The sequence below is a fragment of the Eublepharis macularius genome, chromosome 4, assembly GCF_028583425.1.
Source record: "Eublepharis macularius isolate TG4126 chromosome 4, MPM_Emac_v1.0, whole genome shotgun sequence".
NCBI lineage: Eukaryota > Metazoa > Chordata > Lepidosauria > Squamata > Eublepharidae > Eublepharis > Eublepharis macularius.
Window position 1 is genome coordinate 169461833 of NC_072793.1, and position 15855 is coordinate 169477687.

Here is a 15855-nt window from a genome sequence, read left to right on the forward strand (position 1 = left end):
ATCCAGGGAACTGAATTTAGATGGGCCAGATTATCCAGCTGTATCATGTAGCTGCCGTGGCGAGTGAGAGGGCAGTAGCAGCGATAAGGCAGGTAGCAGCACAAATGGAGCTGAAGCCAAGGTCCTCCACCACTACAGAAGAGTGATGTGAGGTTGGTACCCCTTCCCCACACGAGTTCCCAAAGAGTCCTTTCAAGCAGCCATCTCCGCCAGCTGCCTTTTAAACTCTGGGCTTGACAAAGGATTCTTTCATTCAACACTAGGATTCTCAGGTATGACAATGGCTCCCTTGTTGCAGTTTGGTTCTCTTGGTTTTGTTGGTTAAGCTTGCAAGGAAGTTTCAATGCTGAACCAAAGAATCTCAAGCAAGGGGGAGGGGCTACTGCAGAGTTTAAAAGCCTTGAGAATGTGTCCTCCGGAAAAAACAATGGAGAGACGCTGGGGGCAGCTTCTGCAGTGGTCTAAAGAACTGGACCCCAGGTCCAACCCTCCTGAAATTGGGGGGGGGGTCTTGATGGGACAGTCAGGAGGTTACCTGCAAATTTGGTGGGGTTAGCATGAAAAATGCCTACCCAGCCCCCTGGATATTTTTCCCTATAGGGAAGATTGACCTGATAAATCCAGGATTTACTAGTCCAGATCCGTGAATCTGACCTGGATTTCATTAATACTAAAAATTTTTAGTATCCCTGAAATCCAGTTCTGGAATCAGCCACTTTTTTTTGTGTGCTGCACACCCCTAGTTCAGCCCTGCAGATATGGATCCCTGGGCAACTGGGCCATAGTTTTTCCGGTTAGAAGCTAACAGGGAAAGGGAAGAAGGGAAAGCTGAAGATGGATGAGGACAGATAAATGTAGGCTGACTAATGGGTGGGAAGGAGAGAGGGAATCAGGAAAAGGGGGGAGGTTATGGAGGCTTTCAGGTAAGGGATAGCGGAAGTAGTGAGAGGGAAGAAAATGAGATGCCCTCCTAACTCCTTGTTGCTACCTGCATGTAAAAATCATAAATGTGGTAGCCATCAAAACAAGAATGCTACAAGGATCCACCATTGTTTGAAAAGAAGCTATGACTACGTGAACCTCGGTAAACACCTACCTTTTTGGTAAATACTGCTACGACATAGCGGTTAAGTAGCTGGGCTGCAAATCTCCACGCTGCTGGTTCGACACTCTCTATTTGCAAGAACTCAGCAGGTGGCCTTGGGTAAGCCACTCCTCTCAGCCCCAGCTCCCCAGCTGTATTTGTGGGGATAACAACAACACTGACTAAGATGACCCTAATCTGTCTAGAAGAGCAGAACATAAGCACACTGTAATTATAATATTATTATTACCCTCTCACCCAGTAAAGAACTGTTGGTAAATTCAGTATCTATATAAATAAAAGGCTCTGTCAGTCTGCAAGAGGCGTAACTCAGAAAATACAGCTAGATGCCTCAAAATTGGCCAACAGCTTCAGGATGACTGTGGAACTTGCAGTACAAAACATGAAAGGACTTGGAACATCCTGGACCATGCAGTGGAGCAGGCACAGCTCATCCGAAAAGAATGCTAGTAACCTTAAAATTGTTCTTGCTGGACCCCAAATGAAGGTAACTGGGCCACAGTGGCCCAGGTAATTTCCAGAACCACTCCCCCACAATTTGCACCAGAACTTACAGTTGACTGGGGCAGGCATAATTCATTTAAACCTCCCAAAGTCAGAGGTCCCAAAATTGGTCAAACAAGAAAGGCAGTCATGGGATATGAAAGCTCAAAAAAAGAGGGGGAAAGGTCCCTTCCCGTGAATAACAATCAATGCAGTCGGTAAAGCTGTTTATGCAAAACATTTAAAGTGTATATTTAAAGTGCAAAGTGCTAAAGTAATAAATTAGGAATAAATAAACAGCTCTACAGAATAAGTAGTTATAAATACAACATCCAGCACAATACAAAATGGGCTCAAAATACACGATATATGATTATGCTGAACTCTCTTTAAATATTTTAAATATACACTCTAAGTATTTTGTATAAATATCTCAAAAATTTCCCACCTGCTGGAAACGGAAACATACCCCCTCCTTTAGTAAACAAATGGGGCTTAAGAAAGACCCTGAGCTATTGGAGCCAGTGTGATTTAGTGGATAGAAGGTCTGACTGGGATCTAGGAGGCCCAAGATCGATTCTCCACTTTGTCACAGAAAGTTGATGGCTGGCTTTTGGCCAAGCATGCATGCTCAGCCTAGCCTACCACACAGGGTTGTTGTGAGGATAAAATGGTGGAAAGAACAGTGCAAGCCTTTTGGGGTCCCCACAGGGAAAAATATTTTGGCTACCATTTGCCAGGAAAGGATTATCTCTGAGGCAGTTGCTTCATCCAGTATTGCTACAACTGTTTGTCAATAGAGAGCCAGTTTGGTGCAGAGGTTAAGAGAGGTGGGACTCTAATCTGGGGAACTTGGTTTGATACTCTACTTCTCCTCTTGAAGCCAGCTGGGTGATCTTGGGTCAGTCACAGCTCTTCCAGAGCTCTCTCAGCCCCACACACCTCACAGGGTGATTGTTGTAGGGATAATAATATTTCAAACATTACAGGGCAAACCACTCCGTAAAAAGTCTGCCAAGAAAATGTCATGATGCGACATCCCCTATGAGTCAGTAATGACTTGGTGCTTGCACAGGGGACTACCTTTACCTTAATAATAACTTTTTTTGTAAACTGCTCTGAGTGGGCATTAAGTTGTCCTGAAGAGCGGTATATAAATTGAATGATTATTGTTATTAATAATAATAGACCTAGGGCTGTCAACTCCATTCTGGGACATTCCTGGATATTGGGGGGGGGGGTGGAGCCTAGAGAGGGTGAGGTATAATATCGTAAGAGTCCTCCATCCTAAGGAGCCATTTTCTCCAGGGGAACTGGTCTGTGTACTATGGAAATCAGTTGTAATTTTGGGAAATCTCCAGCCCCCACCTGGAGGACGGCAAACCTAGGCAGAGCTGCTCAGTCAGTATTTGAACTACTGTTAAATACCTCAAATGGGCAAACTCCAAGTAAAATAATATTGCAGTGACTGTGGCTTATGGGGCTGGCAGGCAAAGTGAGAAAGGCGGGGGCTCCCATGTATAATCACTGGAAATAAGGAGGGGGTGGAGGTTCCAGGGGATAACCTGGGCCAGGAGAAACTTGTCAGTTAAGAGGTCTTCTTGAGCATGATGCAAATTGGAATCTTACTCTAGAGGAAGCATCAAAGGAAGATCTGGAGGAAGGAAACATCTTGAAATTTATCTGAAAACACATTATACATAAAAAGACATTACTGGAGAAAACTATGGCTAAACACCACTTGGGGAGTTAGCATGAAGAACTTACACGGAACAGCCCTTAAAAGGCAATATCGCCAGTGCAGCACGCTACGAGGCTGGTGAGAAGGCTGGACTCTGGTCTCTATTGATGAAAGGGTGTTTCTGTTAGTGGCAGACACCCCTCATCGGAAAAGAAGGTTAGGCATTTGGCCAACTAGTTTTGGATGATCATGGAAGTACCAGTGCCAAAAACAAAGAAAATCAGAACATCTTGGCCCAGATTATCTCAGGAATAATCCTGTGCTGTTTGCAAGATCAGCAAAGGTTTACATGCGAGAAGCCAAGAGGCAGCACAGACAAGGCGGATAGGCAATATCTGGTATTAGTCAATCATTACTAACCCCTCACCCAGAAGAAACGCTGAACAGATTTAGCAATTAATTAACTATTAATTGAATAGTTAAGTAAAATGAAAAAATTAACCACAAATTCACCACAATTCACCACAAATTCTGTGCTCAGCGGTAGCCTTATCTACACAACGGGATAAAGTCCCAAGGAGTGTAAATAGTATAAGCACTAAGTGCCTCCTATAGATCTTATACTCCCAGAACTAATGGGGAACGTATAAGATAGATAAATTTGAATAGTTAAGTAAAATGAAAAAAACACTCTGCCGACAAAACATGACCCAGGAAATCCTTTTGCCATTCCCTTCCACATCTAGATAAAAGCCCAATTAAAATAAAGGGCTAAAAACATAAACTGCCAGCACAGAAGCCAGAAAGAAGAAAAAGGGAGAAAGAGATAAAAAGATAAAGATAATAAAGAAAAGAGGTAAAAGGTGTTCACTCCAAATCGGAACCAGTTTACACATGAGAAGCCACAAGGTAGCATCGAAAGAGAGGGAGGAAAATATCCCCTCCATTACAAAACAAAGGGGATTTAACAGACACTTCCCTGAGCTATCCGAGCCAGTGTAATGATCAGAGTGTCTGATCAGGCATCTGATGAAGAGAACTTGATTCTCGAAAGCTTATGCTATAATAATTAAAATTGGTTAGTCTTAAAGGTGCTACTGGACTCTTTTTGATTTTGATCTGACTAGGATGTAAGAGACCCAACTTTGAATACTCAGGGCTCTTCCCAGGATGCTTCCAGGGTGACCTTGGGCCAGCCACAATTTCCCAGGCAGACGTACCTCACAGAGGCGTTGTAAGGATAAAATGGAGGAGAAGAGAACTATGTAAGTTACTTTGGGTCCCCAAAGGGAGGAGCGGGGAGCATAAAAGAGGTACATCCCTCTGCTATTTGTAATGGAAGTGATCGCTCCCTGTCTGTAGCAGGCAAAAGAAAACACATGAGCATAGCGCGCTGTGGAGTTGGTGTCCCATTCTTTCCTCAGTGGCAAACGAAAGGGTGTCCTGAAATCAAAGAGGGCCAAAGGAAGATGCCCCCCTCCCCAATTCTCAGGAGAAAAGGGGAAAGATTCTTACCCACGGAGGCCACGGTCTCGTAATTGTCCTGCATCACTTCCCAGTAGAGTTGTCTTTGGCCTGGACTGAGCAGAGCCCACTCCTCCTCTGTGAAGAACACGGCCACCTCCTCAAAGGACACTGCGGATGTCTGAAAGAGGAACATACTGCCCAGTTGATCATCTATTCTTGTTCTTAAGCATTCAAGAATGAAAGAAATATTCCCTTCGGCCAGCCATTTGATTAAATGAATGCAATACAGCAAACCGATGGCAAGAATAATTGCTCCCCTCCCCAGCTTGTCACTGGAATAATATACTGAAAGTTTCCAAGAAAGACAGAACATTGCTTCTGTTCATCAAGTCCAATTAAAGGTAAACAGCCCTAGTTTACTCTTGCCTTGCCTTGCCCCTCATGCTTGAGATACACAGGAATTCTATTTGCACAGGTTTCCTCGTCAAATACTTTTGCCTGCAGAGGTGCTCTGTGCTTCTCTAAAGCTTGCTTCCCGCTTTGTAAATATAAACTGGTTTGATTAACAGCTGGATTTCAGTCCTGAGACTCACAAGATTTCCAGGGTGGAAGCTCTCGAGACTCAAGAGCTCCTTTCTCCTCGAGCCACAAGGGTGTTGCCATTTATCGACTGCAATCACCCCCAAATCCCCTATAGGGAAAGACCGTTTATGAGAGGGATCTAGGTGGCTGGAGCTCTGCGAGGCTGCACAGAGATCTCTCTGCCCGCCCTGCCTCCTCCATCCCGTCCACACGGGATTTCTGTCCCCGCCCCTCTTCTTGCCCAGCATTTGCCTTTTTCGCAGACGGGCGAAAGCCAAAGTCTCCCTCCATCCGAGGAAGCCGAGAGGCCCCGTTGAGCTCCATGTCTCCCCGGTGTCCTCCCCTCTACGAAAAAAACGCAGGTTTGGCCTCACTGTTGCTCGCACAGCGTCCTGGGAATTGTAGTTCACTGAAACAATCAAGATTCAAGCGGGAGAACAAGACCAGAATATGGGAGAAGGGAAGGTTTCGTGGCTCTTCTGTCCTTGTGTGCAGCAGCTTGCTATGAGGACCCCTTTCAGGAGAGATCTGCTGAAGAGACCTTGAGGAGAGACGAAAAAACTAAACCTTTTTGAACCAAATCTTCATAGTTTTATCGCGCGTTGTTCTCTTCCTGAGAACTACATTTCCCAGATGCCCTTGCCAGCGCCAAGGCGGCCCGTCCGGAGTTTAGAGAGAGAGACTAGTGTGGGGAACAGAGTGTTTTTCCTAGAGAGGCAGGGGAGCTCAGTCACTTTTCTCCCTTGGGGGTGAGCCCAAGGGATTAAAGAGGGATCCTCCGTTTCTCTGGGAGGAGAGAGAATTTGGCTCTTGCGTGTTTGCGGGAAAGGCGAGTTTAGGATTCCCCAGAGATCTTGGGCAAGAACTGGCGGAAATCCAACCACCATCGGTTAAGAGCCTAGGGCTTATATAAGATTCAGCACTGCTGCCAAATAATAATAATAATAATAATAATAATAATAATAATAATAATAATAATGAGGATGATGCAGCTGCAAAAAGTGCCTTCTACCAACTCAGTCCATCCCAGAACATGGCCCCCTACGTTGACATGGCCAATCTGGCTATCTGGATCCATGCCATGGTGGTGGAGAGTGCTCTGAAGTCATAGCTGATTTATGGCAACGCCTGAAGAGGTTTACATGATGGCAAGAAACTAATAGAGGTGGTTTGCCATTTCCTGGCTCTGCAACCCAGGTCATCGTTGGAAGTCTCCCATCCAATTACTAACCAAGGCCAACCCTGTTTAACTTCTGAAATCTGACCAGATTAGGCTCACCTGGGCGATCCAGGTCAGGACAGTTCCCTACTATAGTAACATCAAAATACAACTTCTGTCAAGCTCTCTACATAGGCCTCCCTTCAAAGTGAACTCAGAGACTCCAGTCCGTGCACAAAGTTGCAGCTCATTATCTGGAGCTAGACAGAGCATGCATATTACTCAGTCTGCAGTCAACCCAATAACTCCCCATCAAGCCAGAGAAATAAAAGCCTCAAGAACCGCAGCATTGGGGGGGGGGGCACACAAAATAATTTGGGGGCGTGTGAGGGCGAAGCCAATGGCAGTGTGTCATTATACTTGCCTTCTCATGCCCACCCACCTCCAGTGTGACTTTTATTTTTGGCACCCAGAAAAGTTTTAGAAGGGGAACTCTCAATCTTTGGAGACTTGCGGAAGCTGCAGTCGCTGAAACCCCTTGTGGGGCTTGCTTCTCAGTAAAGAATCAATGAGGGATTGGGTTGCCAGAGAGGTGGAAGTGCCAGCTCAAAGCTTGCTTGCTGAGGCTCCTGGCTCCCAACTCAGCTAGTCAATCTTATAACATAATTGTCTTAGCGTCTATCCGACAACCCACAAAGATAGCTGGAGCATGCGCCTTTTGGGTGCCTGAAGGAAGGACTTCTGCCTCCCTTCCCTTCCTCGCTTTGATAGGCTGGGGATACAAATGGCCCGCCTCTGAAGCGGCTTGGCCAAAGCCGGATGGCCAGGCTGCAAGAGGGGCAGCCGCTCCCCTTCCAGATCGGGGAGAGGGGAGGGACGAACCCGCCTCCCTGTCAAGCCGGCGCCGGGGCCGGGAGCAAACCCGCCCGCCTGCAAACAAGCTGCAAGTGAGGCGGTCACTCGCCTTCCCCTCTCCTCCGGGATGGGGGGATGGGGGAGCCCGCCCAGCGGAGGGCGGGGAGCAAACCCGTCCGCCTGCAAGCCGGCGGCAGGCTGCAAGAGGAGCCGGGAGCAAACCCGCCCGCCTGCAAACAAGCTGCAAGCGAGGCGGTCACTCGCCTTCCACTCTCCTCCGGGATGGGGGGGAACCCGCCCGGCGGGAGCGGGGGGAGCAAACCCGCCCGCCTGCAAACCGACAGCCAGCTGCAAGTGCTCGCCTTCCCCTCGCCGCCTGGATCGCGCGAGGCGAGGGACAAACCCGCCCCTCTGTCAAGCCGGCGCGGGGGGGGGGGGGGCGAGCAAACCCGTCCGCCTGCAAACCGGCGGCCGGCTGCAAGAGGGGCAGCCGCTCGCCTTCCCCTCGCCACCGGGATCGGCGTGGGGGGGGGAACCCGCCCCCCTGTCAAGCCAGAGCGGGAGGGGGAGCAAACCCGCCCGCCTGCAAACTGATGGCAGGCTGCAAGAGGGGCGGCAGCTCGCCTTCCCCTCGGCGCAGGGGTGCGCCCCCCTGTCAAGCCGGCACAGCCGGGGAAGCAAACCCGCCTGCCTACAAACCGGCCGCCAGTTGCAAAGGAGGCGGCTGCTCGCCTTCCCCTCCCCACTGGGATCGGCGCCAGGGGGAGGGATAAACCTGCCCACCTGTCAAGCGGCAGCCGGCAGTCTGTCATGTGTCCTCAGCCCCCATCAATCAGAGATGCCTTAGGCTGATCCTGCACTGGGCAGGGGGTTGGACCAGATGGTCTGTATGGCCCCTTCCAACTCTATGATTCTATGAATGGGCAGGCTGCAAGCCCTTCCTCACACTAATTTGGTTGCAGCTGGGGCCCTTCCCAGCTCCAGCCCACCTTTTGCATCCTGCAGAATTTCCTTAAAAGGGAAGGGAAGGGCTGGGGGCATGGAGAAACCCAAGAGATCCAGAGAACCATCCATCAGGCGGGAGAGGCTGGGATAACCTGTGGGTGACTGGAAGGGGGGGGGCACTGCAGAGTCATTTAACAGCCTGACCAGGACTCCCCGTGTGGGGTTGCCAGCTCCAGGTAGTGAAATTCCTGGAGATTTTGAGAGCAGAAACTGGGAGGGCTTTATATACAGACACATTGTATATAAAGAAATCTTTCAGCATTGATCACTGAATGTTATGTTTCATAAAAAATTTTGAAAAGCACAACAGCTTTCTAGGGACCCTTGTATTTATTTGCACAACCCGCTTTGTTTCTAGTCTGGAATAAACTTGCAAGGCAGAGTGAGGCAAGATGTGCAGCTCAGCTTGTATCACAGGGAGCTGGGATGTTTTTTTAAAACTTCCATTGATGATAGAACACCATCAGGGAATACAGTGCTTTACACATAGGGTTGCCAATCTCTAGGTGGGGGCTGAAGATCTCCCAGAATTACCACTGATCTTCAGGCCACAGAGATCAGATCTCCTGGAGAAAATGGCTGCTTTGGAGGGTAGATTCTGTAGTATTATACCCTGCTGAGGAACCTTTCCTCCCCCACTCTTGGCCTCTCCAGGCTCCCCCCTCCCCCCATATCTTCAGGAATTTCTCAAGCAGGAGTTGGCAACCATATTTACAGAACATCTGAGAAAACAGGTTCTTGCCCCAAGGACCTTGCAATCTAAGAGACACAGGGAGGTGAGAGAATGATAAAAGTGAAAGACAGGGACTGGTTTTGTTGTTATCAGCTTTGTTTGAGTTGGGGACGGGGAGTCTGGCTTGTTCCAATCAAAAGGTAGACTCCATGGAGGGAGAAAAGGGACATGATACTGGAGTTTTGGAAGGCAGTTGCAGGTATAAGGGACAGCGTAGGGAAAAAAGAGTAGACATCTCAGTATGAAAAGCCAACTTTTCTAGCTTTTCTTTAAGAGTGTTACTGTTTTAAGCATGGCTGTAATTTGAGTTAAAAATATCATCATTAATTGGGTTTGGCCATGTCCTCATGATAAAAAAAAAATCCATACGGATTAGATCTGAACTGGCAACACTCCAGCCTAAAAAAAAACACTAATGGTACATAATTCATTTCGAAACCCCAGAAACAAAGTTTCTCAGTACACACCTCTAACATTTAATCAAAACCAACTCATTAAAAATCTCAAAAAGCACATAAAAGAAAACACACAGAGACACCATCTGAATTACATGATAAAAATACTTCTCTCTTTAATAACTAACAACCCTTCTTTAGCTGAGTTTTGTTTTCTCAGACTGATACAGAAACACCCAATTAAGGGTTCATCAACTGCCTGGAGAAAAAAAAAGAGTCCTCTACCTTTAACAGAAGTTTGATCGGTTATTATTTACCTCCATGCCACAAAAAACTTCAGCTGCCCGCTTCTACACACTAAGTCTCTATGAAAGGGGCAGGCCATTTTCTTTCTTAGTAATACTAAACCAGGTATCGTTCCAAACTAAATTAGTGAGAGAAAAGAGAGATTTTTTTCCAGTCTATTCAATAAAAGCATCGTTTCCATGGAGGAATTCAAGGGCCCTGTGAGGAGCTAGAAGTGGGGAAATCCTGGCCCTGAGAGCTCAGACCAGGTCATTTCTGGCTGAAGGAGCCCCAGGGGATTAGAGCCCAAGGATGGGATATTACTTCTCTCTTCCGATGCTATTTCAGAGAATCGGGGGTGGGAAAACTGGGATTGTGGAGCTCCTGTTCCACAACTCATCTGCCATCTCCAAGGATACCCACTCATTTCCACAAGACTGTATGTTGTTGGGAGGGGTCTGACCCCTTTAAACTTCTTGAGTTCTGTGAAGGGAAGAATTTAATTCAAAAGCTTGCAACAGGTTGGACTGAGGAGGGGAATTAGAGTTGGGGGATGTCTCTCTAGAACTTGTGAGAAAAAACGATTCTGAATTAGGGATGCCAGCTCTTCATGCTACATTTACACCAGTGACAAAGAGGCTTAGTTATCTGCTGTCCTCAACTTGTCTATGTCTTTACGCAATTTGTAAAATGAAAATGTTTTCACCAGTTTTGCAGATGTCACAAAGAGTTAGCGTGGCAGATTCCCCTAAGTGATGAGTTTCACAGAGAAAGGCAAACACTAAAAAGCCCTTCTTTGCATGATTACTTTCTGAGCCCTTGACACCTGGGCAATCAAAGAAGAGTTTCATCAAAGCAAACTCTAGTGTGGTTCAAGAGGAAAGTTTCAAACTTGTGCGGATTCTCTGAGGAAAATGAAGGTCTGATCTCCGCCTCAAGCTTTGGCCACACACTGAGCATTTATGAGGTTTCTTCCCTGTGTGGATTCTTTTATGGTTAAGGAGGGCAAAGCTGGCCTTGCTTCCACACTCAAGAAGACATCCTTGCTTTCTTCCCTGTCTGATCTATTTGAGGTTTCAATCATGGTTAAAGAGCTTTGCACATCCAAACATTTATACCGTTTCTCCCCAGTTTGAATTTATTTTCCTATGGGTACGGTAAGGTTACTGTATAGATGCAAGCTCTATCCAATAGTTTATATTGTTTCAGTGTTGTGTGGAGTCTGTGGTTGTCTTTAAGGCGTGAAATATGAAATAAGCTCTTGTCACAGGCCAAACAGCTATGTGGTGTCCCTCATATGGATTCTTTGATGTTGTTGAAGGTGTGCTTTCTGGATAAATCTCTTTCCACACTCTGAGCATTTCAAAGGTTTCTCCCCTGTGTGGGTTCTCTGATGTCGTTGAAGATTGCCGCTCCAGCTGAATTTCATTCCACACTCTGAGCATTCGAAAGGTTTCTCCCCTGTGTGGGTTCTTAGATGCTGTTGAAGATGGCAGCTCTGACCGAATCTCTTTCCACACTCTAAGCATTCAAACGGTCTCTCCCCTGTATGAGTTCTTTCATGTTGTTGAAGACACAAACGTCTTCGGAATCTCTTTCCACACTCTAAACATTCAAAAGGCTTCTCGCTTGTGTGGATTCTTTGATGCCTCTGAAGATTGACACTCCAGTGGAAGCTTTTTCCACACTCTGAGCATTCAAAACGTTTCTCATCTGTGTGGATTCTTTGATGCCTCTGAAGATTGACACTCCAGTTGAAGCGCTTTCCACACTCTGAGCACTGAAAAGGTTTGTCACCTTTGTGAGTTCTTAGGTGCTGTTGAAGAATGCAACTCTGACTGAATTTCTTTCCACACTCTGAGCATTCAAAAGGTTTCTCCCCTGTGTGGGTTCTTTGATGACGCTGAAGATCGCCACTCCAGTTGAAGTTCTTTCCACACTCTGAGCACTCAAAAGGTTTGAAATCTTTGTGGGTTCTTAGATGCTGCTGAAGATTGCAACTCTGACTGAATTTCTTTCCACACTCTAAGCATTCAAAAGGTTTCTCCCCTGTGTGGGTTCTCTGATGTGCAAGGAGTTCTGATCTGCACCTGAAGCTCTTCCCACACTCCAAGCATTTATGGGTCTTCTTTTCACCATGCACTTGCACATGCATATCATACTGTGTTTGATCTAAGAAATTCATTCCACACTCAAAACACTTGTATGTTTCCTCTGCTATGTGAATTAGTTCATGGAAATGCCCTTCTTGGCTAGGAAAGGGTTTTAAACTCTTCTCACCCATGTGGCTTCCCTTCTGCCTCTTTGGCCCACCTTTCAGCCCTCCGTGCTTTGCTTTATCTTGTGATAACTGATGTAGTTCCTCATCTTCCTCATCCCCCTGGTCATTCCCTGTGGGAATAAAGAAAGCAATCCCATTAGCACTCATACAAGGAGGTCTGATATGCACTTGAACTACTCTCCGTACTCAGAACATTTCAATGGCTTCTTCCTGCTGTTCATTGTACTGTATATTAATTGACATTTAATTTTTTTCCTGTTTTTACTTCATTTATATCCTGTCTTCCTCCCCAGTGGGGACCCAAATCATTCTCCTCTCCTCCATTTGTTCCCTCACAAGAACTCTGTGAGGTAGGCTAGGCTGAGAGTGTGTGACTCACCAAAGGTCACTCAGCAAGCTTCCATGGCAGAGAGGGGAATCGAACCTGGATTGCCCCATCTTAAACCATCACTCTAGAGGCTACATCACACAGGCTCTCCTTTAAAAGTAAATTAAATCCTGCTGCATTAGAGAAGCTTGGTTTGCCTGCTGACTATTTATACTTCTCCTCACCTGAGTGAATTCTTTGATGTGAAGTAAGGACCATTTTCCAAGTGAAGCTTTTTCCACGCTTATATATAGTTTCTCTCCTGAGGGAATTTGTTTCAGGGAAACAACATTCGTTCTCTGAACAAAGGTCTTCCCAAAAGCCACATTTTTGTTTTCCCTGGAGCAGTTTTCCCTCCTGTTATCCCTCATCTTCTCTGCTTGCCATCCCTCCTGCCTCTGAGGACCATCTCAATCTCTGGATTTTCCTTTGGCCTCCTCATTCTGGGCTTTTTCCAATAAGAACCCCTGGAATTCCCAAACCGTCTCTTCTACATCTCCTATGGAATAAAGTTAATTTCAGGTAGATAGCCATCTTGGTCTATCATAGAAGAGCAAGATTCAAGTTCAGTTGCACTATAGAGACCAACTAGATTTCCAGGGTATGAGTTTTTGAAAGCACCCTTCATTAGACACAAGGAGTAGAAAAGGGTAGGAATATTTATAATCTTGGCAGAGGGTTATTGCAAAGTAAAGTGTCAAGAAGCTAGCTATAAAACATGTTGTGATTAGCTTGATAGACCATGGGTGTGAAGTGCAGAACATTAGCATCTGTAGTGTGAGAAAAATCCTGTGTCCTGATTCAACCCTTGGGATTCATTGTTCCAAATCTGCAAATAAACTCCATTTTTCAGCACTCTCATGTGCTAATTTCCCTTTGAATTATCTCTGTTTGAGAACTGCAACTTTTAGGTCAGAAGTGAAATGTCCTAGGAGATTAAAATGGTCACCCACTGTTTTCTGAATGTTGAGATTTTTATGTCAGGTGTACGTCCATTCTTTTACATTAGGTCTGACTGTTCGTCTAATGTAGAGTGAAAGGGCATTGCTGACACTTGATGACATATAGGACATTGGAAGATGAACAAGTAAATGAACCTGAGATGGTATAAATGGTGTTGTTAGGTCCAGTGATGGTGGTGTTAGAGTAAATATGAGGACAGAGTTGGCATCGTGGCTTATTGCAAGCCCAGGTTCCAGAGTCCGTGATCATGTTGGGAAGTGCATTATTCCGAGTGACGAATTGTTTAAGGTTGGGGGGGGGGGGGCTGTCTGTAGGCAAGAAAAAGTTTGCCTCCCAATGCCTGTGAGAGAGCAGTATCATTGCCCAGCATAGGCTGCAAGTCATTAATGATACGTTGAACTGGTCTGAGCTAGGAACTGTATGTGACTACCAGCGATGTTATGTTGTTGTTTGATTTGGGTTAATCTTGTAGCAGGTTATCCCATGGTATCATTCTCGCTTAGTTGAGCTGTTTTCTTCCTACATCCAATGGGAACTGTTACTTCCAGAAATCTCTGTTGAAATCTCTGCAGAAATCTCTGCAGGTGAAAATCCCTGTCAGCGTGATTGGAGCAGATGCAGCTGTAGCATAGAGCGTGACTATAGGCAATGGATTATTTGGCGTGTTTAGGATGGCTACTGGAAGTGCCTGCCGATTAGTAGGTTTCTAGTATAAAGTGATTTTAATGCATCCATCATGTATTTGTATAATGGTGTCTAGAAAATGTACTTCCTGTGTAGATTGATTCATGGTGAGGTTGATGGTGGAATGGAAGTTGCTGAAGGTCTGGTGAAATTTCCCAAGTTCTTCTTTCCCATGTGTCCAGATAATAAAAATGTCATCAATGAATCTCAACTACAAGAGGAATGTTAAATCACAACATTCAAAAAACCGTGGGTGACCATTTTAATCTTCCAGGATATTCCATTGCTGGTCTAAAAGTTGCAGTTCTCAAAAAGAGAAACTTCACAGGGAAATTACCATGTGCAATTGCTGAAATTGAGTTTATTCACAAGTTTGGAACAATGAACCCCAAGGGTTGAATTGAGACATTGGGTTTTTCTCATAGATGCTTATTTTCTGCACTTCACACTCCTGCTCTATCAAGCTAATTACAACGTGTATTTTAGCTAGCTTCCTGACACTCTAAATTGCAATACCCCTCCCACCCTATGCCTAGGTCATAAAGACTCCTACATTTTCCCACTCCTTGTATCTGACAAAGGGAGCTATGACTCTCAAACACTCATACCCTGGAAATCTAGTTGGTCTCTATGGTGCAACTGGTCTCAAATCTTGCTCTTCTACGGAACGAAGAGATTCAATGATCACCTATGCAGGAAACTTAGCCACTTAGAGATTCAATGATCACCTATGCAGGAAACTTAGCTACGCAGGAAACTTATGCATTCCTTATCAACGGATGTGCATTTTCTTTGTCAGAACTTTCCCCCCTTAAAATGAGCAGCTGGTTGAACCTTTTCCACAGCCAGGCCCTCCAGTAGAGCAGTTTTTATATTCTACCTATCCCTCCTCTCCCTAAAACTCCCCATATGTACTTTAAAGGGGAAAAATGGTAAAGAATTGTTTCCCCACCCTTCACATTTAACTTGCTGTACAGATTTGTGCAGGTCTTTTGATTCTCTGTTGATTAAATACCAGAAGTTATCATAATATCAGGTCCTCTGACTGTTTAGAGAGTTTCTTTCTAGTTGTGAGGAGAGCCACTGGGAGCTGTTTTTCAGGCTCTCAATAACATGTTTACCTGGGGAGGGGCAGGACCTCCCCAAGTGAACCTCTCTGTTGAAAAGTGACCCCTGTCGCAGACCCTTGTCTGAAAGAGATATTAGTTGAACAAGGGAAGTAGCCCTTATTTTCATATTTGTGAAACAAGTTACTTGCTCAGCTAAGTTCTCAAGGTGCATCCTAAATAGAAATAAATTACGAGATGGATCGACACCCAAAATAAAATCTAACAGTATGAAGAATGAAGAGATCACAGATTTGCAACATAGAGTTCATAGCTAACTTCTTTTCTAGCTCAGATAGAAACTCATGACATAACATATGGCAGCGACAAGTCAGAGGATTTTGGTATGGTGATGTGAGTTTCACATCATTGAGCCTGTATTAGGTAGTTACACCCCAAATACCCCTGAATCTCTCAGATTTGGGTTGCGTCATACTATCTAATATTTCAGTGATTTTTGGTTGGGACACGTGGTTTTCATGTTACATCTGGAATAAACAAACTTCTGAACTCTGCACGAAAGAAGCTGGAGAACAGCCCTTTTAATACAGCTCTGTGGTTTAGTGGTTAGAGAATTGCTTTGAAATAGTCAAAGATACTTTTTTGTTTCCATGAGCCTATTTTAAAAGTAATGCTTCCTCTGCAGGAGAGAGAGTACTCTGTGACACCCCCATAGTTTTTGGAAGGGATGCCAGTTGTGAGGG

At 45.5% G+C, this 15855-nt stretch overlaps 1 pseudogene; it reads right to left on the bottom strand.

The window, feature by feature from the left end:
* Positions 1-15855, bottom strand: part of LOC129327812 (zinc finger protein 585B-like) — a 30947-nt pseudogene that overhangs the window by 9803 nt on the left and 5289 nt on the right.